Below are 26,640 nucleotides of genomic sequence, written 5' to 3' on the forward strand. Positions count from 1 at the left end.
CTGGTCTATCTCAACTCAGAACCCTCCAATGAGATTTACCAGGCAACTGTACATAGGAACATCAACTTCAATACATCCAAACCCAAATGCATCATCTCCCTCCCAACTCTTTACCTCCAATAACACACACTATGTAGTAAATGGCACCATCTTTTCTTCAGTTTCTTATATCAGCAATCCAAGGATTGGCCAAAATTACTTCTTCCCACGCACTGCTCACATCTGTCATTACCTTCTGCAAACTCTGCCACCTTCTTCATTTTCAAAGTTATCCCTGCCTCTCCATTCTTATCACTTCTTAACTGGATGATAGCAATGGCTTCCTAACTGGTTTCCTTGATTTCAGTCCAGCTTCTTGTAAGTTGTTTCCAGAATAATCATTTTTAAATGCCTAATTATTTATATCAGTCCTCTTCTTAAAAGGTTTCTCAGCCTTTCAGGTTAAATATTAAATTAAACTCTTTAGCCTGGTACAAAAAGCATTACTCTACCACATACGCTTCCTCCCTGCCCATGTATTGAGGGGTTCCCATATGTGTCATGCTATGTCATGCCTCTGTGTCTTTGCACATACTGCTACCTCTTCCTGGAATGCCCTCTGCACCCAGATAGCTCTTACTCATCCTCTAAGACCCTATGTGTTATGTCCTCTGGGAAGGCTCTCCTATCCCCCACTCCCAGACTGAGATATATGCTACTTATCTGGTACTTTTCATGGTTGACTCCTTATGGCCCATTTCTCTCCAAATGATTAGTCTAAGCCAGTCATGGTAATTCCAGTCTCTTGGTCACATTTGATTTTAAAACGGGCATATGGGCCAACCCTGAAAATAAAAATCAAAGGGGAAGAGGGGAGGGGGCCTGAGGGGATGGATTTTTGAGAAAGGTTTTTACTTCTAAGAAGATCATCCTGGAACGGTACAGACTCCTCATCTGTTGACATTGTTGTAGCTGAAAGAAACAGCAGAAACTGGCAGCCGTCCTATGGTGCTGACAGCAACGGCATGAGGGGAAGCTTGGCTGACTGAGAAGAGTGATGTAGAGATAAAATGAAACTGGTTCTCAACCCTGGAATCCTCTCTGACTCTGGACTTGTCTTGGATAATAAATCACCTTATTATTTAAACCAGTGCTAATTAGAATTCCTCATTACTTGCTGATGATGGCATCCTAAGTGATGCAGCTGTCATACCATCTTGTGGATCTCTTTATCTTCACAGTCAGTCATTACACTGTGCTGCAGATTTATTATGGGTTTTTCCACTAAAATTTTATCTCCTGAAAGGCAGGGACTTGAAATATCTCCCAGAGAATTGTAGAAATCACTACATGTCATGGCAAACATTATATAATACCAAAATGTTGGACGAATTCCCACCAAAGTCAGGAACATTACAAAGAATTATCACCACACATCAGTATTGGCCCTAGATAATGCAATATGATGAAGACAAAAAATAAGAAGTGTAAATATTGGAAAGTAAGGCACAAAACTCTAGTTCCAGATAATAGAATTATCTACATAGAAAAGAGATGAAAATGAAACAGGACAATTAATAAGAGTTTAAAAAGGTGTTGGAATGCAAGATCAACATATTAAAGCAGGTGGTTTACTGCATACAGAAGAGACAAATATAAAAAATGATAATGGAAAGTATCATTCAAAATAGCCAAATGCACAAATTAAAACATCCATATATATCCAGGAATATCCATAACAAGAAGCCTGAAAAACTTGCATGAGGACAATGTTAAAATATAACAAAGTAGCATAAAAGAAAATCTCAATAAATAGAAAAACATAATATTGTTCCTGAATAGTGGCCTTGATACATTGAAAATCCAGCTCTCCTCTCATTAATGTAAAATTTGATGCAATTTCAATAGAAATCCCAACACCCTTTCAAAAAAGACAAATGGTAAATGTACACATTAATAATCAAAAACTTCTGGAAAATAAATCAGTGAGCACATCCAGACAATGGAATATTATTCAGTGCTAAGAAATGCCATGAAAAGCTATAGAGGAAGCTTATATGCATATTATTAAGTGAAAGAAGCCAGTCTGAAAAGACTGCATATTGTATGATTCCAACTAATTGACATTCTGAAAAAGGCAAAATTATGAATATCATAAAAAGACCAGTGGTTGCCAGGAATTAGGGGAAGAGAGAGAGAAATAGGTGGAACACAGAACTTTTAGGGCAGTCAAACTATTATGTATGATACAACAGGGGCAGATACATGCCATTAAACATTTGTCCAAACCCACAGAATGTACACCACCAAGGTGAACCCTAACGCAAACTATCAACTTTGGATAGTCATGATGTCTCAATGCAGGCTCATCAAGTGTAACAAATGTACTTATCTTGTGTGGGATGTTGATGATGGGGGAGGCTGAGCATGTGTGAGGGAAATTCCCCATATGTGGAAAACTTCTATGCCTTCCTTTTAATTTTACTGTGAACCTAAAAATCACTCTAAACGTATAACTTCCTTTAAAAAAAAGCAATGCAGGGGAAACCTGACCTACCTGATATTAAAACTATACTGTATAGTAATGGAGCAGGAATAATAAAAGATATAATTCAGAAATATACCCTTTAATATAATGGAAAATTTGTTTATGAAAAAGTTTTGCAAAAAGTTGCTAACCAATTGTGGTGGGAGTGGAGAAGGTATATCCCTATACCATGTCATGCATGTGTAAAAATTCCTAAGAAGATAAAGGGTTAAACTAAAAAAAAAATTAGATACCATGTGAAATTGCCAATTTTGAAGGTCATAAGCAGTTATTATCAGCAATTTCATAGAGTTCAAGTAAATGCATTAATTATGAAGAATAAAAACAGGAAACACTTTTATAATCTTGGCATGGGGAAAACTAACATAAAAAAAGAAATGAAACCTAAAATATACAAAAAGCAAATAGTTTGCACATACAGAAGTTCTCTGTGCATATAAAAAGTGCCTGTGTCGGCCAGGCGCGGTGGCTCATGCCTGTAATCCCAGCACTATGGGAGGCCAAGACGGGCGGATCACCAGGTCAGGAGATCGGGATCATCCTGGCTAACACGGTGAAACCCCGTCTCTACTAAAAATACAAAAAATTAGCCGGGCGTGGTGGCAGGCGCCTGTAATCTCAGCTACTCGGAAGGCTGAGGCAGGAGAATGGTGTGAACCCGGGAGGTGGAGCTTGCAGTGAGCCGAGATGGTGCCACTGCACTCCAGCCTGGGCAACAGAGCAAGACTCTGTCTTAAAAAAAAAAAAAGTGCCTGTGTCATAAAGTTAAGGTTAAATAAAAGTTGAAAGCCAAGAACCAATTAGGAGAGAAAACACTAACATTTGTAAAATATAAAGGACTAATATTCACATTATAAAAGAAATACTACAATCTATAAGGAAAGGACAAAAACACAACAGAAATGTACTAAGTAAACAAATAGGCAGTTCTGCAAAGAAGAAATGAAAAGATTCGAAAAGATCCTCATCTTCACTGATAAAAAGGGATATGCAAATTAAAACAATGAAATCTCATTTTCCTTTCAACCATTTTGCAAAACTTTTAAGAAACTGGCCATATCAGGGTGAGTGATTATGTGGGGGAATAGACAAGCTCATACTCACCTTGTTAGTATTTGCTTTTGGAGGATAATTTGCCCATTTCCATTAAAAGTTACAATTTGTATATCCTTCAACCCAACAATTATACTTTGAAGCATCTATTAAAGAGAAATGCCTCTGTATACATATGCATTGTAGTACCATCTGTTACAGCCAAAAAACGAGCCATAACCATTTCCAACAATAATTTGGTAATTAAATAACTGAGTTATATCTTTATATTACCTAATATTATCCAGCCATTTCTAAAAAGGATGTATATTAATATGTATGGATATGGAAAGTCCTTCAAGTCATATGACAAAGTAAGAAAACTAATTCTGCAATACTATATCTTGAACAATCCCATTTATAAAAAAAAAAAAATCCTATATCCCATGTGGCAGTATTCATAGATCAACTATTGGGAGTATTAATGGAAAGCATCTATATATTTGTTCTTTTAAAAAATCTTTTATACAAGAACACATCATGTATTACTTATGTCATTATACAAATATAATCAATTTCATCTCAATTCACTTAGAAGTCAGTTTCACACATGTGCATGAGATATAGCCAATTGCAGACATTTCCCAGGTTGTATTTTGTGTTAATCAATTGGTAAAAACCACATTTACACATATAGCCACAGCTTCTTTCTTGCTGTAAGCTCTAACTTTTTAAGTTCCTATTTCAATTCCTATTTCCCTCAAGGACCATAAAATAACAAAATATATTTACAATGAAAAGGAAATTGGCAGAAGGTCAGTTCCAATTCTTTGGCCGATATTTTGAGTAAAGCTCTGCCTTGAGGATAAAGTGGTGCTCTGCCTCACCCCAGCAAGCAAGCAGATCTGAGCTCTGACCCTTTCAACAATGAAAGGAGGGGGAGCGTGTTGTGATCATCCATTCTGCCTTCTCCCTAATCTTCTCACGTTATGGAACAATCTGGAGGTACACACCACCACTGCCTCCCTCTCCCTCCTGACTCACTGCTGACTAGGGTGTAATTTGTATTTATGACAACTTTATATCATTTGGAACACACCCTCCTGTTTCCCCTTTGCACTGGCTTGCTCACCCTCCTTCCCACTCGTCTCTGCTTTTCTCCCTTCCTCTCTCTCTTTTCATCCTTATCAAAAACCTCTGACACCAAATTCACCCTGGGCCTCTCTCCACCAGCAGTGAGCAGGAAGCTGGAAGCCCGCACACTTCAGGAACAGGATGACAGCCCAGGGCACCACACATACCAGTGTTACGAGCTGTGACCTTGGAGCCGAGTCTCAGCAGACGAACAAACACATTACTGTTGCAGTGGTTCACCATGTGCAATTGGAGGCTTCGTCGAGTCTGGATCTTGACCAAGCATTTTGCCATACTGGTTATTCCAATCCCCTTGGTCTCCTCGGCCTGTCATGGCCCAGGGCAGCCTTTTCCTAACAGTCCATTCTGTTTTAAAGGACCTAGGCAGGACCCAGGCAGGACCCACTGAATGAATCAAATGTCAGGTTCCTAATGCGGCCAACAGAAATAACTCATGAGGGATCAGCATTGGGAGGGGAGGAGGGAGGGGACGCTATTTTTAAACTCTCCACTCACCCCTCTAACAAACAATGAAAGATTATGCATCATCCCTACTCTAGCCTTTCTAAATGTTCCGGACCAAAACAGAGGACCCTGTCCAAATGCCTCATCATTTCCTAAGAATCAAATGTCCCCAAAAGATAAGATGACAACTGGATAATTCCATAATGGAGAAATAACCCACTTTTTCTTCTAAAAATTGCGCCTCCAGCCTCTATTATATTCTACAGCAGTACTGTCCAGTAAGATTATAACACAAGCCACTTCAAAGAGGGAAAAAAAGCATTTAAAAAGCAAAATAAATGTATTACAATTAATTTTAATAATGTGTTTTATTTGAAATTGAGATATTCAAATAGTATCTCAACAGGTAATGATATCAAAATTTATTAATAATTAATCAACTCTTAATAAAGAGTTTGCATTCTTTTTTGGGACTAAGCCTTTGGAATTAGTGTGTGTTGCACACTGCACATGTATAGCACATCTCAATTCGAACCAGCCCCATTTCAAGTGTTTAGTAGCTACATATGGTTGCTGTCATGGTAAGCTCAGCTCTTTTCAAAGTGCTGGATTCCTCACATGCCTTATCTCCATCTCACAACAATGCTAAGATTTTCTTCACTTTACAGATAAGGAAACAACAACTTAGAGAGAGTAACTGACCTGACCACAATCACGAAGTTAGTAAGTGGCAAAGCCATGATTTGAACCTAGGCTTCCAATTAATATCGGCTGACTAAAGTTAGTGTTTTAAATGCAGGTGCCGCGCAACCACCACATTCTGACTTTTCATGAAAAGGATGAGAAGAAAAAATTTTCCTCACACAATTTCAACACGCCTGCATACGTTCTTCTACTTTAAATATCTGTCACCAAAAGATGATTTTCTAATAATCCTCTATGAAACAAAGGTTTATTCAGAGCAGGAATTGAAATTCCATGTTGTTATGCATCAATATAAAATTGATTTAGCATTTCTGGAAAGAAAATTAGCAAAATACATGGAGTTTTATAGCTGTGGTATTCTTTGAACCAGAAATTCCACTTTTAAGAATTAACCCTGAGAAAATAATCAGAAATGCTGACAAAAATCTTAAGACAAAGATGTTCATCAGAGTATCATTTATTATAGCCAAAAATGTTTTTTAAGTCAACTTATATTTCCAGTGGGAAAATGGTTAAATACATGTGATGAAATATTGCACAGACATTAAAATTCATGTTTAGAAGAATTTAATGGTGTGAGAAAATGCTTGCGATATACTACTAACTGAAAAAAGCATCTTTATATAAATGGTGTGGCATCGACTATGTAAAACTGCACACAGGATAAATGTAAGGCCAGACAGTAAATCCCAGAAGGGAAAAAGGGTGTTGCCAGCCATGCACTGCGGCTGAGGTGGGGCAGGCCATTTCCAGGGACCTCAATGGGCCCCCCACTCCCCTCTCCTGGGTGAGCAGCCTCCAGTGTGGCACAGGAGTTCCTACTCTCACAGGAGTTCCTACTCTCACAGGAGTTAGTTAATTTTCAACCCTGAAGCTTGAAAGGAAAATATCCCTAAAAGTTATCAAAATCTTCAACCCTTTGCAATTCCCCCTGATGATATAATTCTGAGCAGAATCCCCAGGTATAAAACAGATAGACTGACGCAAAGGTGGGGCCCAGGACTAGTACCTACTACACCTCCCTCACTAGTCACCAACAATGGTTCTTGAAGAACTACTAAAAATCTTTAGGACACTGAAGAACAAATCTGAAAATCACTGTTCACGATAAATCACTACTTTGCAGTAACACATGATGAATTTCATAGATTAACGGGGGCTCATTTGCATGGCAGTAGGCCATGGCTCAATACTGAGGAAATCTCCCTTTGGCCTGTCTGAAGGGAATATAGATAAATCTTTATGTTTATCATCATGTTAAAACAACATATGACCTGACAGCTCACTTGAAACAAACAGACCTTCCAAAAACAAAAGAGAAAACAAGTGAAAAACCTGAAACAAAACTATCACCATATTTTATTTCTGTTTTTTTCTACCAGGATAGTTATTCTCCATAATTCTCAAGCTTAACATCTCACCATTGTTTCAAATGCCTCCTTCCTACCTTTCATTTTAAAAGTATTATTATCTTTGGGAGGCCGAGGCTGGCAGATCACTTGAGATCAGGAGTTCAAAACAAGCCTGGCCAACATGGTGAAACCCCATCTCTATTAAAAATACAAAAAAATTAGCCAGGCGTGGTGGTGGGCACCTCTAATCCCAGGTACTCGGGAGGCTGAGGCAGGAGAATCGCATAAACCCGGGAGGCGGAGGTTGCAGCAAGCCAAGATCTCACCGCCGCACTCTAGCCTGGGAGACAGAGTGAGACTCTGTCTCAAAAAACAAAAGTATTATTATTATTTTACTATAAACAAACAAAAGTATTATTATTATTTTAACTATAGCCAGTCATAATATTTAGCATTTCACATGTTTTTCACTTTTCCCTCTCTTAAACCTGCTCTCACTCTTTACGCTACTTTTCAGAGATCGTAAGTAGATTCCTTTACTCTTGCTTTTTATGGATCTTCTCCTTTCATAGAGAAAGATAAGCTAGCAAGACAAGCATTCTATATTGCCTCAGCCATTTCTCTCTACCTTGTCTGACTCTGCCCACAGGGGTGGCTACCTTTCAAGAGGAACAAGAAAAGAGAGGTGGGAATATGGAACCAAGCCAAAGATTCTGCAGGATCCTGCACAGTGAGTATTGTTCTGGTTCAGGCCACTGTGCTCAACTGAACAGTATCAGTAGCACAACATTTGGATGCCCTTGAATACTGTTCCTGTTTCAATTCATTTGTTTGTCTGAGAATTGGGAATGCATGTCTGGGCAGTGACAAGAGGCCAAAGAAAGCAGAAGATGTGTGAAGAGGAGAATCGATTTTCCATAATGAGATGTCAGAAACACTGCTTGCTAAGTCAGCCTGAAACCAAAGAAGAAGAATGGCATTCAGTGATAAGAAGTGTTCATGGGCCTGAATTCCATGGCTGCTCCTGCACAAACCACTGGACATAGATCCGGGGAAAGGCGACAAAGTTGCCTCTACTTTGTGAGTGGCTAGAAGTTATTGGACATCTTGGAGCCCTGGTGCCTTGACTGTAAAATGGAGACAACAACTCCTCTCATGGTTGTTATGACAAGGAAATGAGAGATACATATCAAGTGCCTAACGTAGAGCTGGTTCCTATGAACCAGAACTTATTAAGCAATTGTAGAAGGCAAGATTTAAAGCACAGACTTTGGAGCAGTCCTTGGGTTCCAATCCTGGCTGCATCGTTTATCATCTCTGAGCCTCAGTTTCCACATCTGTAACAAGAGCTTTCATTTTACAGATGTAAAAGCAGTGTGTACCTCCAAGGGTGGTTGTGAGGATTAATCAAGTTAATACACGTGGCATTCTCAGATCAGTGCCTTGCACGGCAATTTACTCAATAAATGTTAGCGATTTTTTTTTAATACGTGGTCATTTTTTTTTTTTTTTTTTGGTCTCTTTTAACTGCTCAAGAGGAAGACCGTGAGGATTTTAAATAGCCTGGATTCCCTTCCTTCTGTCAACCATATGTCTTAACATACTATTACGAGTTACTCCTCCCCAATAGTAGCAGTATTGCTGGTTGTGAGGAGTTAACCCGGCCATGCCTATTACCTTGGGAAACTTACAGAAGCCTGCTGAATGCAATTTTCTATCTGCAAAATGGTGAGGATACTGGGTGTTTACATGACTGGGTTCCTGACATGGAATAGGCATTTAATAAATACTAACTATAATTATATCATCATCAGTATCATGCAATTTATCTACATTAGTAACCAACAGACTTGACAAGTATAGTGGAGTCAGCCATTAGTTAAAATAGTTTGAGAGATTCACTGAAATTTTAGCTAACTGCTAGCTCCAAGTGGAAAGATAATAAATTATTATTACATTCATTAAATGTTCTTTGTAATCAGGTTAGACATTAAGTATCCATTATAAAGAGTCCTTGGGACTAACATATACTTCAGAGGACTTTTTAAAGATTGTATTAATAAAATATATAAACAATAACTTTAATAATATATTTATGATAGGAGGGGTATATTCTTGGGTATACAGTAAAAAGAAAGGGAAGCTGTTCCCAACATCACTGAGAGACTGAGAGAAAGGACCATATGGCCAGGTAATCAACCATTTGTATAATTTAATTTCCTTGTTTGGAAAGTGAGACAACAGTATCTGTTCTATCCAATTCAAAGAAATGGTCATGAGTGTCAAATTATGATAACTTACATGAACAAAACCCTGGAAATGCATAAGATGCTTTGGCATATTAGACACTGTTCCTCTTATGATTTCCCCTATCAGACTGAATGTTTCCTGCCTGTAAGCTGAGATCACTGCTCTCTGGGGCCCAGCATCACCTTGTAGAGTCTGGGGAAAAGTCAATAAAAATCCTCTGGAGAATACAGTTGCAGACAAAGTATAGTTCAAGAAGCACAGCTGGGCACTCTTCAACACCACTGTTCTCAGTAGCTCTAAGACCTCCTTATCATGACTTACTTCCTTGTATTTTCCTGACTCTCCAACTTATTTATAAACGGAAAAGAGCACATCATTCAAAGCAGTCGGTTAACTTAGGTAAGGAAAGCCAACAAGCATGACTGTGACTCAAGATAGTTGCTCTTGTTAAGTCACTGCTCCTGCTCTCCCTCTCCCTCCCCCTCCCCCTCCCCCTCTCCCTCCATCTCCGTCTCCCTCTCTCTCCACGGTCTCCCTCTGATGCCGAGCCGAAGCTGGACTGTACTGCCGCCATCTCGGCTCACTGCAACCTCCCTGCCTGATTCTCCTGCCTCAGCCTGCCGAGTGCCTGGGATTGCAGGCGCGCGCCGCCACGCCTGACTGGTTTTCGTTTTTTTTTTTTGGTGGAGACGGGGTTTCGCTCTGTTGGCCGGGCTGGTCTCCAGCTCCTAACCCCAAGTGATCTGCCAGCCTTGGCCTCCCGAGGTGCCGGGATTGCAGACGGAGTCTCGTTCACTCAGTGCTCAATGCTGCCCAGGCTGGAGTGCAGTGGCGTGATCTCGGCTCGCTACAACTTCCACCTCCCAGCCGCCTGCCTTGGCCTCCCAAAGTGCCGAGATTGCAGCCTCTGCCCGGCCACCACCCCCTCTGGGAAGTGAGGAGCGTCTCTGCCTGGCCGCCCATCGTCTGGGATGTCAGGAGCCCCTCTGCCCGGCCGCCCAGTCTGGGAAGTGAGGAGCGCCTCTGCCCGGCCGCCCTGTCTGAGAAGTGAGGAGCCCCTCCGCCCAGCAGCCACCCCGTCTGGGAAGTGAGGAGCGTCTCCGCCCGGCAGCCGCCCCGTCCGGAAGGTGGCGGGCAGCCCCTGCCCGGCCAGCCGCCCCGTCCAGGAGGGAGGTGGGGGGCAGCCCCCGCCCGGCCAGCCACCCCGTCCGGCAGGTGGGGGGGCGCCTCTGCCCGGCCGCCCCTTCTGGGAAGTGAGGAGGCCCTCTGCCCGGCCGCCACCCCGTCTGGGAGGTGTACCCAACAGCTCATTGAGAACGGGCCATGATGACGATGGCGGTTTTGTTGAATAGAAAAGGGGGAAATGTGGGGAAAAGATAGAGAAATCAGATTGTTGCTGTGTCTGTGTAGAAGGAAGTAGACATGGGAGACTCCATTTTGTTCTGTACTAAGAAAAATTCTCCTGCCTTGGGATGCTGTTAATCTATAACCTTACCCCCAGCCCCGTGCTCTCTGAAACATGTGCTGTGTCCACTCAGGGTTAAATGGATTAAGGGCGGTGCAAGATGTGCTTTGTTAAACAGATGCTTGAAGGCAGCATACTCGTTAAGAGTCATCACCACTCCCTAATCTCAAGTACCCAGGGACACAAACACTGCGGAAGGCCGCAGGGTCCTCTGCCTAGGAAAACCAGAGACCCTTGTTCACTTGTTTATCTGCTGACCTTCCCTCCACTATTGTCCTATGACCCTGCCAAATCCCCCTCTGCGAGAAACACCCAAGAATGATCAATAAATACTAAAAAAAAAAAAAAAAAAAAAAAAACCTGGGGAAAAAAAAAAAAGTCACTGCTCCTATTGTTACAAAGAATGCATACAGTTCCTCACCCCCTCCAAGAAATTGACTAAGATTTATGCACAAAGTGTCTAAAATTATCATATTCTGCTCCAATAGGATAACATTTAAATGCACTTTAAAATAAAATTCGAATAAAAATACAAAAAAAGTCACTTGGTGTTTTCTTTTCTTTTTTTTGAGACAGGGTCTTGCTCTGTCACCCAGGCTGGAGTTCAGTGGCCCATCCATAGCTCACTGCAGCCTCGACCTCCTGGGCTTCAAAGTGATCCTCCTGCCTCAGCCTGCCAAGCAGCTAGGACTGTAAGTACACGCCATCAAATTTGGATAATTTTTTTACATTTTTTTATAGAGACGGCATCTCACTAGGTTTCTCAGGCTGGTCTTGAACTCCTAGCCTCAGGGATCTTCCCACCTCAGCCTCCAAAAGCACTAAGGATTACAGGCATGAGCCATCATGCCTGGCCCATTTGTTCTTTTTAAATGATATAAAAAGCCTGATGCATTATAAATATGCACAGCACTTATTATGAGTTCTCAGTGGAAGCAAATTAGAACTCTGGATTTTGTGTTTTACTCTACAACACAGGACTTATATTTAATCTTAGGGCTTCAGGTCAGGACCAGAAGAGTCAGCTAGATTGAGTCCTCTCCCTTCAGTCATCTATCCCTTATTGAGCAGTCCCCAAGGGCAGGGCACCACTTAGGCTGCACATTTAAACTGACAGTTAGAAAGAGGTGTTTTAAGTACCCTGAGGAAGAAATAAACAGAGGAGAAAACTATTAATGCCATGTCATGTCAAGAGCCAAGAAATATGTCATAGAGGAGGAGCCACTTAAGAAATCAGTATCAATTTACCTGGTGCAGCAAGGAAAAGAAAAAAGAACAGCCAGAGCAAGGGAACCAGCACGAGAAGGAAGGAATTGGCACAGACAGGTGGTGCTGGAAGGAGAAGCTTTGTCTGAGAGAGAAGGATAAGAGGGTGCAGGCGGGACAAAAGGCCTTGCAATGAACTAAGGCTGGAGAGGAGGGTGGAGGCCAGTGTGTGAGGAACCATTGGCCCCACTGTATGGGATTGGACTCTCCATGCAGTCAATGGCCAGGTTCTAGAAACTACTTCCAGCAAAGACTGTAGCAGGAGTTCAGGGGATGGGGCTACAGGGAGATCATAAGAAGGATGTTGCAATGTTCCAAGAAAGAGAAGAAGAGGAGATAGCAGGGAACAGGTGGTTAGGACTTCTTCTGAGATAGAATTCATAGGACTCTGGTGTCTCAGTAGACATGGAGTGTGGGGAAGGGTGACAAGGCAAGGGTGGCTTCCAGGCCTCTTGCTGGGACAGCTGTGTACATAGTGATGTCATCAACCAAGTCAGCAGGAGCAGGTTTGAGACTGGGTTTTGGAGAAAGAAGAAGTCATGAGTGGAGCTGTAAACATATTAAGCTTGATGCGTTAAACGTGAGCTGTTATGTGCCCTCCAGGTGGAGGTGTCCAATAAGCAGCCGAAAGCACAGAGCAGTAGCATGGGACCGAGCCGTCGGCATGGAGGTCAGGATCACGGAGAGGAGGTCAGGATCACTTTACTCTGTGAAAACACTATGCCTGGGATTCCGACTTCCTTCTCTCCACTTCTCTGCCTTGTCTCTCTCCAAATACCAATGAAGAACAAAAACAGTATTTTGAAATACTGATCAATGAGCTTCTCCTTCCACCTGTGCTTACAAAATTCCTGAAGGCCTTCTAATGATCCCCAGCCTAGGCAGCAAAACTAGCCCACCCAAAAATAAAACAATGACCATGAATAGCTGATCACTAATTTCACAAGTCATTGCTCCAAGGCAGAAAGACCTCCTCCCCGACCTGCAGATGGGACAAAATAATCTGAAGGGAAAAGTGAAGAAGCCACAAGTAGAGGAGATGGTGAGGTAAGGGACCCCCAACCTCTAAGGATCAAGCACCATATACTGTGAACATCATTACACAACAAGCCACCCATAAATTGTGCAGTAAGATAATCGTCCATCTCCTCTCTGATTTACCTACTATAAGAAACACCCTTACACTCAACAGCCCATGGTACACTAAACCCTCATGAATAAAAATAGGGCCTGAATACCTATCGTTTACTCCAATTATAGGGGTGGGAGTAACATGAAGGGAAACCTTCCATAGCTGTCCATGGATGAAACCAGCTGAAAAGCTCCCATAGAGACCAGACAGGGAATTTCACAACTATAATGCATTCTTCAGAAACATGCATGAGGAATTCTCATGTAGTATAATTTAAATTACCTCAGCTTTGCACAGTGGCAGTATTGTAGCCAGTGAGGTTTATCCGAGGCACAATTATTGGCTAATTAAACTATCTCACTGACCAAGGCTACCTATAACTCATATAAACAAAGTGTTTTTCCTTTATCTTGGTTGAACCTAGGGCTTAAGAATTCCTTGATGTTCCATGACTTGGATACATCAAGGCAATCTATTGATGGTAAACTTTTATCAGATGCCAATGTAGTCTCCCAAGATTTCCTGGAGGGGAAATGGACAACAACACTGAACTTACTGACTCCAATTAGAACAGCCTATTTTGGTTCCTGTGTAATACTCTCAAGAAAGAGTCTACTTCCTTTGTCCCCATACAGGATGAATTTGTTTCTCCATCACTTCTGCTTTATTATTTCACTCCCTCCAGACATAAGTCACAATTAAAGATAATGCATTTTTCTCTGAGTAAAGGAAATTACATTATATTACATAAATAAATGAAGCTTTAATTTTGTTCTCCATATTTCTCAACAGCTTTGCAGATGGTATTAAGAAACAGGGCATCTGTGTCTCCCTGTGGAAAAACCCAGGCTCTTCTGGAACTGTGGGCTCCTTGTGTTGCTGTCATGTAATCAAGAAGCTAGAGGTAGCAGAACCCAATCCTTACACCCAAAACACTAGCCAAGGGCATCTTTCTCTCTTGCATCTAGCTATGACTCAAAAAGAGAAGAGCAAATGGTCACTACATGCAAAACAAGTTGCCAACCACCATAGGTTTTGTCTTGCAAATTATCAAATATATGTATACATACTGAGACAGAGTTTCGCTCTTGTTGCCCAGGCTACGGTGCGATGGTGCGATTTCAGCTCACTGCAACCTCCAGCTCCCAGGTTCAAGCGATTCTCATGACTCAGCCTCCCGAGTAGCTGGGATTACAGGCGCCCGCCACCATGCATGGCTAATTTTTGCATTTTCAGTAGAGATGGGGTTTCACCATGTTAGTCAAGCTGGTCTCAAACTCCTGACTTCAGGTGATCCACCCAAAAGTGCTGGGATTACAGGCGTGAGCCATCGCACCCGGCCAAATTATCAAATATTTTTTAAAAGTGTTATATCCAGTTTTTGCAGGGCTACAATGAGAGATATTCTCATATACAGTTTGGTGGGATGTGTGGAGGAAAGATGGTAAGAAATATTTTTGCATATTTATGTGGTAGAATATTGTATGTCCATTGAATATAAAATTATAGAAGAATATTTAATGTAATGGGAAATATTCATGTTATGTTGTGAAATGAAAAAGCAGATTATAAAATAGCATCTCTAGTATATTTTTGTTAAAATTATAAAAATTGTCAGTAATATATAGATGGATTCTACACATTTATAACAGTTTTAGTATCAGGTGGTTTTTAAATTTTATTTGTGTTTTTGTATTTTCCAAATTTTCTACAATGACTATGGTTTTTTTTTTTAAGAGATGGAGTCTCACTCTGATGCCCAGGCTGAAGTGTAATGGTATGATCATGGCTTACTGTCACCTCAAATTCCCAGGCTCAAGTGATCCTTCCACCTCAGCCTCTTGAGTAGCTGGGCCTACAGGCACATGCCATTACCCTTGGCAATTTTATTTTTGGTAGAGACAGAGTTTTGCCGTGTTGCCCAGGCTGGTCTCAAACTCCTGAGCTCAAGTGATACTCCTGCCTTGGCCTCCCAAAGTGCTAGGAGTATAGGCATGAGCCACCACACTTGGTCTAGTATTGCTTTTGATTTCACACTAAAAAACATAACAAGAGAGCATGCTTGACTTCTGGCAAACCCTAATCCCAGGAGAATATTCTACTTGTATGCTTTCTTTTATATAAATAAATGCTGTCCTGGTTGCATTTAGAATCCATACATTCATTCATTCATTTGTTCATTAATTCAGCAAATATTAGTTTAGCTCTTACTTTGTACCGGAACATCCCTAAATGCTGGGAATAGTGAGGGAAACAAGGTAAAGTCCTTGCTCTTTTGGAGTTGGTGTTTTAGTTAGGGAAGGCAGTCAACAAACAGGAAGACAAACAAGTGAGACAGTGTTTGATAGTGTCAGGTGCTCTGAAGAAAATAAAACAGGGTGATAGCATGAGAGGGAACAAACAGGTAGATTGGAGGAATTACTCAGAATTAGGCACTGAGGGAAGACCTTCCAAGGAGCTGAAATTTGAGCTAAAACTTAAAGAAAAGAAATAGCCATACAAAGCCATACAAATAGCAGGGACTCAGGAAAGGGAAGAAGGTGGGCATGAGAGCCAGAGAGCAGGACAGAGCAACAGAGAGAACAAACAGAGAGACCCTCCTGGGTGGGGGAAACAGCTCTTGCAAAGGTCCTTGAGATTGCCATGAGCTCAGCCTATTCAAGGGAGAACGGGAAACAGTCTGAGGGGTGGGCAGGAGGCAAAGCAAGCAGGGCTTCATAGGCCAGAGGAAGGAGCTGAGATTTTAACATAAGTAGATCTGAGCTCCACTTACCAAAATAATCCCCTGGCTACTGTATGGAAAATATGGATGAGAGGAGGGGGATAGGAGTGGAAGCAGAGAACCCCTCAGGTGATAACTGCACATCCAGTAGACAGAGATGAGGGGCTGCACATGGCTTGGGTGGCCATGGAAATACATTTGGGTTATACTGAAAAGGTTAGGATTTTACAGATGAATTTGACAATTCAATATGTTATGACCACTGGGCAATGGGAGAAGTTTGACGGGAAAGGCAAGCATTTACAAGTCTGACTCTACTAAGAGCCTGTTCTGGAAAGAGAACATGGCCCCAGGGGACATAAGACATGAAGGATGACTCATGCGGACTGTCAATCAGCAAGCAGGGGCATGTCCCCAGCCACAGGGTCAGAGTCAGAAGCCCGGTCTAGCCCCAGAGACAAGGGCTGTCAAGGTCCTGGGGGAGCAGAGTGCTGGGGGTTGGGGCGGGGACCAGGGCAGGGACTCAGGAAAGGGAAGAAGGTGGGCATGAGAGCCAGAGAGCAGGACAGAGCAACAGAGAGAGCAAACTAAGGGCCCATCCAAAGGGCTGGGCTTGGGCTTCTCAGTTCCCTCCCCAGTAAGGGTACAATTGGTCCTAGAGCTGGGGTGGGGCCAAGCCTGTATTTAGGGGCCAATTTGTTCAGCTAGGCCAAGGTGCTAGGCAGGTACTGAGAAGACCACAGATCACAAGGGATGCTCTATTTTTTAAATATGGATAACCCTTTCCTTAATAACAAAATTTCCAGCCTATGTTCCGATTATCAAGTGAGTCATTCTGAAAACCCTGTTTATTTCTCTTTCACCCAAAGCATCTGCCCATTATCAGATTTCTAATGTTGAAGTGGAGATATGAGGATTTTGAAAGTTCCCAATTGGATGCCTCTAAAGGAAGTGAGGGCTCTTTCAAGTAAGGAACACTTATTTTATATTACCTTTTAAGCTAGCTGTTATTAATTTTCAATTTTATGCTAGAAATTTGCAACTCACAAAAAGAAAGGAAAAAAGTTAAACCCTGCTTTTAAATATCATTGTTCCCCATTTTTCATGTCTCAGTTACCACATTTAAAAAGAAGATGGCACCATTTGTCCAAGGAATCTCATTACTGGGTATATACCCAAAGGAATATAAATCATTCTATTATAAAGATACAAGCAAGTGTGGGTTCATTGCGGCACTATTCACAATAGCAAAAAATCAACCCAAATCCCCATCAATGAGAGACTGGATAAAAAAAAAAGTGGTACATATATACCATGGAATACTATGCAGCCATAAAAAAGAACAAGATCATGTCCTTTGGAGGGACATGGAGGGAGCTGGAAGCCATTAGCTTCAGAAAACTAACATGGGAACAGAAAACCACACACCAAATGTTCTCACTTGTAAGTGGGAGTTGAACAATGAGAACACATGGACACAGAGAGGGGAACAACACACACTGGGGCCTGTCAGCAGGGGGTCGGGGGAGGGAGAGCGTCAGGATAAATAGCTAAAGTATGTAGGGCTTAATACCTAGGTGAGGTAATAAGGTGATAGGTGCAGCAAACCACCATGGCACACGTCTACCTATGTAACAAACATGCACGTTCTGTACATGTATCCTGGAACTTTAAATTAAAATTTTCTAAAAAAGTAAAATAAAACTGTCTTTCATAGAATAAAAAGCAAGAAAGAAGATGGCTATACCTTTTGCTTTCAAAAGCAATGACCAATGATCTAAAACCATGTAAATAAGAGCAGTAGCAATCTGGAGAAAATTATTAAAGAACAATCAGAGTGGAGAAGAAACTCAGAAATAATCTCATCATGTGTTACAGAGGAGAAAAGAAGATCTAGGTCGTATCAATGTCCAGCACGTGCCAGATAAGAAGTAAATGTTAATCAAGTGAACAAATGAATGAACAAAGCTTGGCCCTCTCATTCTCTGTCCAGTGCTCTTCCCGCCACCAGAGAATCCCCATTAATATTGTATTCGGTGTCCACTCAAGGGCAGTCCAGCACCTGTGTATATTGGGGACTTAGGGGTCACCATACGATGCTTAAATGAGAGTGACACAGCACCTACCCAATAGCTTGGCAAAAGCCCTGACTGTGTTTGGGTGACTCACCCTGGTTTACCGGAGTGATAGACCAAAAGCATGTAAAATGGCATGTCACCACCGTAACTAGAGCAGACAGTTCTCACATCTGTTTTGGAATCTAGGGCTTTGGCATGAACAGAGATTTCAGAGTTTCCAAAACATATCACCCCCACCCCTTTTCGTTTCGGTAGACTCATCTTCAAGATCTAGAGCAGCTGTTTCCAAATCTTCTTTTGGGGAAAAAATGTTTGTGCATACAAATAACTGCATATTTATTTATAAATTAGATACGTGTGTATCTGTCATTGTATATATGCACATTATAATCCTATACAACAGAAATTTTATGAAGAGGTGATAAAAATAAAATATCAGTAGAAGTCTGAATAATTTCTTCCTCCACCCCAGTGGATCATTGTATGTACCCTGCTCTGGAAGCCAGAGCTCTAGGACCTCCAATTCACCATCTGCCAAACCAGGAAGGAGACTGCACTCCTCTGTTTACAGCATTGAGCGTACACTCCCAAGACTCAGCCTTGAGCCAGCTGACCAGAGCCTCTTCTCTGAACCTTGCCTGCATTGCCTCAGATCTATTATAAAGAGCCCACCTAAAAGAATGGTAACTAGCACACACTGCCCAACACTTTCTCTTATTTAAGTGGCACTGGATCTTAAGAGAAGGGAGGAGACGGAGGGAGAGGCTCTGAGATCCTGTCTCAATTTAAGCTTGGGGATTGCAAAGAACATCTACTTAACACTCACTACCAACCCACTGACAAAAATGCAAGAAAATAGAACCCCATGCATCTAAAACTCAGAAAATTCTAGCTTCTGCTTTCTAGCAACAATAGGTTTAGTAATATTTTCACCTTTCCTCTCCTGTGGTTTCTTAGGGAAGTAGTGAGAGTGTCTATCTATCTAAGTGCCAAGCAAAATGTCTTCCCCTCCGCCGACCACACTCTGGCTGTCACAGCTGGTCACACAACACTCTCCTCTGGCTCAAATCCCAGCCCTCAAGGACTATGACTAGACTACTTCCTAGGACACTTGACTGACTTATTTTTTCACCCTAGCCACGTCCTTTGAAGCAGTTAATTTTTATTAAGTGGGGCAGCAAAATGCTCACCTGAACAGGAGGAATGATTTGGGAAGCTCTGCTACTGAATTGCTTCCACGAAGACAGCCACTCTTAACACAGACTGTAAGTAAATGAGTAATTAGAACTAGCCCTGGAATGAGTCATTCCTTATTTAATGAATTCAACTTTAAAACCAGAACATGATTCCCAGAAGGGAGCGAGCTTCCTGTGGGAAGTCTGTTTCCCCTGCAGCCTGGCTCTACTAAGAATTCGGTTTGCTGCAACACACTCGGTCCCCAGCCTTCTCACCACTCCTTCTAGGGTGATGGAAGTCTCTGAGGAGTCAGCAGGTCCTGGCATGCTGTGCTGGAAAACCAGAGCCTTGCACCGTGTATACACACGAGCTCTTCTCATTGAACCACAGAGGTCACCCATACTTAAATAAAATATGTTGTCTCTTTTGATCATTCATTTGCTATAATTGAAAAATAGATGTAGTTCCTTAGTTACCCATTCTGTTTCAGCAAGAAGGAGTTGAGTCATTTTAGCTGTGTTCAATGTCATCTAAGATAGCTGGGCCAGGAATGTGAGTATAAGGATGTAATCCCAGCTTTCCAGAATACTTACCCAACCATGTAACACTGGGCAAATTTTCTCATCTCTCCAGGCTTTCCCATTTGTAGAAGAATCCTGAGGGTATGTGCTAGATCAGAGGCCAGCAAACATTTTCTACGAAGGCTTAGATTGTAAGTTTTAAGCTTTGCTGGCAAAATTTTAAAACTTAAAAGTTGAAGGTGGTTCAAAAGAGGCAAAATGGAGGATATTATATAGGTACTTTTATCATCATCTAAAACGTAACTGTTCACTTGAAGGCCAGAAATAAGTGGTGCTGGGCCCGCCACAGGCTATATATTGCTAACCCTTGTGCAAGACCTTCCTCAACATTCCCTTTAACTCTCAAAAGCTATGAAAAATATTCCTGTCCCCAAGTTCCCATTCTCATAGTAAAAAGACCTCAAGCCACAGTCTTGGATTTTTTTTTTTTTTTTACCTTGACATTCAGCAAAAGAATCAGAGTTAAGAGCTAGAAAGCATTTGAGTGGTGCTCAAATCCAATCTTCTTGTTTTGTGGATGAGGAAAACGAAGCTCTGAAAGGTGGATAGTCTTGTCTGTGGTCACCTGGCTGCTTGGCAGAGGAGCCAACACCAGGTTTCATCTGAGACATTAATGCAGAAAGACAGCAGCCACCTGAACCACTGCTATGCTTCCACTGCGGAATGCTGTATTTCATAAAATGAACTATTTGTGGAGAATTAGCCAACTACAAAATTGAAATGATGCACACTATTGGTGTCTTAAGATGTAAAATACAAAATGTTTGCAAGATAAGGTGCACTGAGTTTGCATCAGGAACAAGGCATTGAGCTTCCTTACAACACAGTAAACACTCAAAATTTCAAAGTCCCCTTTCAAGTGATAAAAACTTCTCATGAGTACTTAAGTTGTCAGTAAATACAAAAAAAAAAAAAAAAGAAAAAGAAAAAACCCAGAGTTCTAAAGAGGAGAATAGCTCCAAAGAAAAACACGAAAGAAAAGGTAAAAAGCTTTTGAAAAGACTGCAAAATAGGAATCTGCAGAGCGTGCTCAGGCCTTTATGTTCTCAAGCTGTTCTTGGCATCTCCTACCCTAGAGGAGTTGCCGACCCAAACTGTGATGCTGTCTTCAAGAATCCAATAGGTGTTGGCCGGGCGCGGTGGTTCACGCCTGTAATCCCAGCACTTTGGGAGGCCAAGGCGGGTGGATCATGAGGTCAGGAGATCGAGACCATCCTGGCTAACATGGTGAAACCCTGTCTCTACAAAAAATACAAAAAAATTAGCCAGGCGTGGTGGCGGGTGACCGTAATCCCAGCTACTCAGGAGGCTGAGGCAGGAGAATGGCGTGAACCCAGGAGGTGGAGCTTGCAGTGAGCCGAGATCGCACCACTGCACTCCAGCCTGGGCGACAGAGCGAGAATCCAACTCAAAAAATAATAATAATAATCATCATCATCATCATCATCATCCAATAGTTGTGATAATTCTGAATTTTTATTTTGCTAATCCAATACTGCAATTATAAACAAAAACAGGAGCTGCCTTCTGTTCTGTGGAGGCATCCTAGCTCCTGCAGAAGCAACTCCAGCTACTATGTGCTTATCAGCAGCTGGAGACTATAGATGCCATTAAATAAGAATGTTCAGGATAGTCCAAGCGTGTGCAATGCAAAAATGATGCTTAAAACAGCACTTTTTATGAGTTCCTTCTAATTTAGGACATTTAACCCATTTGTCTGTATTTGTGTTAAATATGTTCCCAATTCATTGTTTGATCTCCAGTTCAACTTCTGATGTGTTTTCATGCACCAGTGTTTTCCACATTAAACAAACAAAGCAGGAATTTTAAGAATTTAGTATACTGGATAACTGCAACTGCATTAAAATGCATAGGGAAGAAATTGCTAATGCATTAACACTGATTTCCTCTATGAGGGGGCAAGCTAGGATGTTATTTTTTGTTATTTTTTTTTATTTTTTTTGCTCATTTATGCTTTTTTGTGATTTCTGAATTTTGTAGAAGTTGATGTACTAGCTTTATAATGAAAAATAAAGCAAACAGCAATCACAAAACCCTGTGGTAGGGACAAGTCTAATTAGAACTGGGGTTGGTCATCACCAGGTAGCAGGAACCATAAGGGGAAAGGTGATTCCACAGGATTCGTAAACAGCTTCTGCTGTTTCATGGGACGTAACACAAAAGAAATTTCAAAAACACCACTGCAGCCCAGGCACGGTGGTTCACTCCTGTAATCCCAGCACTTTGGGAGGCCGAGGCGGGCAGATCACAAGGGGAAGAGATCAAGACCACCCTGGCCAACGTGGTGAAACCCCGTCTCTACCAAAAATACAAAAATTAGCTGGGCATGGTGGCGTGTGCCTGTAGACCCAGCTACTTGGGAGGCTGAGGCAGGAGAATTGCTTGAACCCAGGAGGCAGAGGTTGCAGTGAGCTGAGATCGTGCCACTGCACTCCAGCCTGGCAACAGAGCAAGACTCCATCTCAAAACAAACAAACAAACACAACCCAGTGCATCACTGCTAATGCATATGTCCTGACACATCTGAGCCAAAGGGAAGAAATGGCTTAGCATCTGGGGGAAAATGGTGGGAAGAAAGACACCGAAGCCGTAAGAAAAGGGTAAATTTGTCTGAACCATGACCATGGAACTACAGAAAGGGAGAAAAGAGGGAGGAGAATGTTCACGTCAGACAGGCAGGGAGGAAGACCAAACCTGGTAGAGGGTAAGATAAGGAACTCACCATGGTATAACCACAGCAGCCTTGGGCTGTCAGAGACTTCACCAGTGACAGATCAGAGCAACTGTGTAGTGCATGAAAGACATATGCATAGACAATGCAGCAGCCCCACCAGTCACCTGTTATGTGTTCGGGTGGAGGGTGAGTGGGACCAAGAGTATGGCATGCCTGATGGATGAGGACAATACTCTTTTTACATGCACGAAATGCCTTTGCATGTTCACACACAGACTTTCTAGAATTTCAGTGAAACCACCTTAAGCCATCTATGGTTAGGGCAAGACACTGTAAGCAACCCTTTAAACACCCCGCCTCTGCCTTCCACACACACTTGCCATCACATGCACAACACATACATGCATTCACATATACACTCGGCACAAACACGCACAAACACATACACAAACAGTTACAGGGATGGTGCTAAAGGGTGGCTTGTGAGAGTTCGTTTTACCATTCTCTTAATTTCCAGCTATTCTTCAATAAAGATACTCTCTCGATCATATGCAAAAGCAGCTTCACATGACCCTTTAATCTAACACCCATTGCCACCCCCAAGACCCTCCTTTATAAAAATGTCTCCATTGTGCTTTCATTTTACCAGTAAGGGGAAAACAAATATTTTCAACTCTTATTTATTATAGTTGTACCTACCAAGCATGGCTTTTCTACCATGTTTATGCCAGCCTGCACCACTGCTATGGCAGACACCAGTGATCTTCATTGTGTGTCTGTAATTGCCAGTTACCAAGTCTCACATGATTAATTTCACTCCCCTTCTCTACTACAATCCAGCATTCTTCCATAATGAGAACATATACTCTACCGATAAAACGCAGAAAGACGGTGCTATCTCCACTATGGGGAACCTGCTCCATTTTGCTTGTGAATTTATTCAGATTAATGACTCCTTAAAATGTCATTTTCACCTAGAACAATTCCCACTGTAATTTTTTTCTTCTCCAGAAATTCTCATAAGCTCTAAGTGGCACTCTTCAAATGGTTTGCCATTCTCATCTGAAGTTTTCCACAGCACTAGTTCTCTCAGATCCTGTAACCAAGCAACTTTTGGGTGGGCTTTGAAAACATTCCCGTTGCCCAGTGGTGCCTAGGAACTGATTTTGTTTTTTCTCCACCCTGACACAGCCAACTTGAGACCTAATCCTCCAGCTGTCATATGGCTGAATGGGGTCACACGTTTTCCCAGAACACCACTGCATTAATCTGGGCAATAATACTCTGCCCAGCTGTCTTTGAGAAACTTGAAAAGAATGGAAAAAGCTTGTCTGATAAATGGGTGGTCATGACCCCAGAGGGCCATGGCAGTGGCAGAGATGTCCCCACTAATCACACCATTTAAGACAAGGTGACAGGACATTCCCATGACCTCACAGAAATAGAGATTCCATAAGTTAAGACTTTCTTCTCCCAATATGATTTTTTAAAAATTTTTAATTAGAGAACACTTTTTTTTTTTTGAGACAAAGTTTCGCTCTTGTTGCCCAGGCTGGAGTGCAATGGCATGATCTCAGCTCACTGCAACTTCCACCTCCCAGGTTCAGGCAATTTTCCTGCTTCAGCCTCCCAAGTAGCTGGGATTACAGGCATATGCCACCACACCCAGCTAATTTTGTATTTTTAGTAGAGACGGGGTTTCACCATGTTGGTCAGGCTAGTCTCGAACTCCTGACCTCAGGTGATCCACCCGCCTCAGCCTCTGAAAGTGCTGGGGTTACAGGTGTGAGCCACTGCGCCCAGCCATTAGACAACACTTTTAACAGGGCTCAAGCTGCTGATCTTGAACCGTTTACAAATCTAGTTCCAAAATATGTGATTTGAAACCCCCAGACAAGAATCTGAACCAGTATATCCAGATGGGGAACAGTGATAACAAAGGTAAGTGGTGATGCTGAGTCTCCACCACTCTGCGTTTGAAGCTCTGAGAAGCAACAGTATTATGTAACTCTCTCAATGGCTCCAACAACTCAACGAAATCATGCTGGCCATGGACTCCCTGTGTGATGCTGACACACCACTGAAACATTCCTGGGTCTCTATAGTCTCATCTTTAACATAAAGAGGTTGAAGTGTTTTCAACTCAATGTCTCTGAGATAAGAGCAGGACCCGGACAGTAGGAGTCCACAGGCTGTGTCCCTACCATGTAACCAGCGACCCTGTCTCCACAAGTCTGCCTTTTACTATGCCTGTATGCACTGCCTCCTCTCTAGTTGCATTCTCTCTGCCTGCTTCAGCCCTTGCATATCTATTCCCTGGGCTCCTCCAGTGGTTCCTGTGTAGTCTGTGCCTCCAACCCAGTGGTTTCTAACCAGAGAACTATTTTGCTCCCCAGGGGAAATTCGGCAGTATCTGGAGACATTTTTGGTTGTCAAGACCAGTGGGGTCCTTCTGGCATCTACTGGATAGAAGCCATGGAAGCTACTAAACATCCTACAATGCACAGGAATCCCACAAAAAGAACTGTCTAGCTCAAGAGGTCAGTGGCTCTGAGGTTGAAAAACTCTGCTCCAGCCATATCTGCCTCTAATCCATTCTCTACACATCACCAGAGTGATACAAAATACAACTCCCATGCCATTGATATCATTCCCATACCTGAAATCCCTCAATGCCTCCTAGCTGCTCTCAGGTTAAAGTCTAAATTCTCCTGCAAATCACACGAGGCCCATAATCTGGCCCTCTCCTACCTTTCTACCTCACCTTCACCATCCCCCAGAACCCTCTTCCCTGAAACCACACTCACACCTCATGCAGGTGAAACAGACCACTCCATTACCAACTCTTCCTGTCCATCTCTCCCATTTATTCCTTGGCCCACTGATTTTATGTCAGACACTCCAATGGGACTAAAAAGGAACAAATGCCCTCAAGGCAGCTCAAGGCACTGATATCCAGTGGGGCACACAGAAAAGTGGGCACACAATTCAATCAGCAGAGGCAGAACTTTGTCATCACCTCTGTGATCCCACTGCCATCTCCCCAGTGGGCTGTGAGCCTCCAGAAGAGAGAGCATCTTCATGTCTTCATCTTTATAGTCCACAGGAACTTGGACATGGTAAGTGTGGTCTACAGGGTGTACAACTTGTATTTGTCACAATTGTTGCATTAAGGAATGAATGAATTCCCAGCCTCTTTAAGTTTGGCTCTAGCACAGAAATAAAAAGAAATGAAATATTAAAATATAGAGATGAAACAAAATTCTTCATAGTGCATGCACTCAAAAGCCCAGAAACAAGGCCCATTCACAAAGATGAAAACATCTTCTTTGTGTAGAGCTCTAATCTGTCTCTCTTCTCTTTATAAATCTGAGAAGTGTAAATCTATATAATAGGTATCTATCTAATGAAATGCCTGAATCCCATTGCTTGACATTCAAAGACAAGAGCCATGGAGCAGAATTTGACTAGTAACAGAGGTACAATGGTATCCAGAACACAGAGCTATGTCTCCAGTGGATATCATACTTTGAATTTTATGGTACCTAAGAAAATTTTGCTCTTACTCTAAATTGAGAGAATCAGTGTATTTATTGAAAAATTAACAATAGTGTTGTGTCTACTTCTCTTGCTTTTTAATTGAGTCTATATCCTGAAAGTTGTCATGACTTGTCTGAACTTTAAAACCCACAAAGATGTTCTATCAGGGGACAAATCTCCTGGAGAAAATAATTTTATTAGATATCGATAGAGCTATTGTGGACTTCTGAAGAGAGAGATCTATCAGTTTGGCTTTACAGCTGGTAAAATAATTGAAGATGGTTCTTTAAAACAACTGGGAAAATTGAAAAGGTAGCTTATGCATTCCTATCCTGTCATGAAATTCTTTAAATTCTTTTGCAGTTAATTACAATGGTTTGTCTATTGTCCATAGAGTTGCTATGTCAAAAACACACCTAGTATTTAGCAGTGGAACCTCATTATAGAAAATGGGGCAAAACAGATGTCCCTAACTGAATGGGATGAAGAGTATGGAAGAAAGTTTGACCAGGTTCCCTTT

General features: G+C 42.0%; 1 protein-coding gene, 1 long non-coding RNA gene and 1 pseudogene across 9 annotated transcripts in view; 2 read left to right on the forward strand and 1 right to left on the reverse strand.

Moving 5' to 3' along the window:
• LOC129135932 (uncharacterized) overlaps positions 1-11,622 on the forward strand; it is a 54,430-nt gene extending 42,808 nt beyond the window's left edge. The window contains exons 2-3 of the long non-coding RNA XR_008537039.2: positions 7,865-7,945; positions 11,507-11,622. This is a non-coding gene — a long non-coding RNA (uncharacterized LOC129135932). The remainder of the gene's footprint in view (positions 1-7,864; positions 7,946-11,506) is intronic.
• The window catches only part of FRMD3 (FERM domain containing 3), a 416,465-nt gene that overhangs the window by 19,161 nt on the left and 370,664 nt on the right, over positions 1-26,640 (reverse strand). The gene's annotated exons all lie outside the window — the stretch shown is intronic.
• Positions 13,614-13,696, forward strand: LOC112204509 (U4 spliceosomal RNA; annotated as a pseudogene).

Source organism: Pan troglodytes, chromosome 11 (genome assembly GCF_028858775.2).
Source record: "Pan troglodytes isolate AG18354 chromosome 11, NHGRI_mPanTro3-v2.0_pri, whole genome shotgun sequence".
NCBI classification, from domain to species: domain Eukaryota; kingdom Metazoa; phylum Chordata; class Mammalia; order Primates; family Hominidae; genus Pan; species Pan troglodytes.